Genomic DNA, 1,010 nt, shown 5'->3' on the forward strand with positions numbered 1-1,010 from the left:
AGAACTATCCAGAAATAATATATCTGGCGGTGTTTATATGATTAAAGAAAATAAAATACAAGAGCTCAGGTGTATGTACACCCTATTTGTTAAGGTACAGGGTGCTGCTGATGAACTAAAAGAAATACTCAAAGAAACACTAGAACAATACGGTATGTTTTATTTATTTTTTTATTTATTTTTTATTTTTTTATTTGTTTTATTTATTTATTTTACTTATTTTTTATTTTGTTTATTTTATTTATTTAGTTAAGTGAAATTAAAATAAAAATAAAAAATAATACAGAGAAGAATAGCCCTCAAAGAAACACTAGAACAATACGGTAAGATATATTTATTTTTTTATTTTTTATTTTTTTATTCGTTTTTTTTATTTATTTTATTTGTTTTTTATTTTATTTTTTTATTTATTTTATTAAGTGAAATAAAAATAAAAATAAAAACAATACAGAGAAGAATAGCCCTCAAAGAAACACTAGAACAATACGGTAAGTAGTTATATTTAATTTTTATTTTTTTTATTTTTTTATTTTTTTATTTTATTTGTTTTTTATTTTATTTATTTATATTAATTTAGTTAAATATAAAATAAATAAAAATAAAATAAAAAAAAATAAAATAAATAAAAATAAAATAAATAAAAATAAAATAAAATAAAATAAAATAAAAATAAAGTAAACAGTTGATGAACAAAAGAAGGATAGGCATAAAGGAGACACCAGAACAATACGGTAATTTATATTTTTTTTATTTTATTTTATTTTTATTTTTTTTATTTTATTTTTTAATCTATTTATATTAATTTAATTAATATAATTAATATATAACTAATTATATTAATTATATAACTTTTATCTATTTTTATATTTATAATAAATTTATAAATATATTTCATTTCTTTTTTTTATTTAATATTAATTAACTAATTAATTACATTATTAAGTTATTCATACTAACTATAAATATATATATATATATATATATATATATATATATAAATATATATATAT

Source organism: Eimeria mitis, genomic scaffold (assembly GCF_000499745.2).
Source record: "Eimeria mitis Houghton genomic scaffold, Emh_scaff4809, whole genome shotgun sequence".
Lineage (NCBI taxonomy): Eukaryota > Apicomplexa > Conoidasida > Eucoccidiorida > Eimeriidae > Eimeria > Eimeria mitis.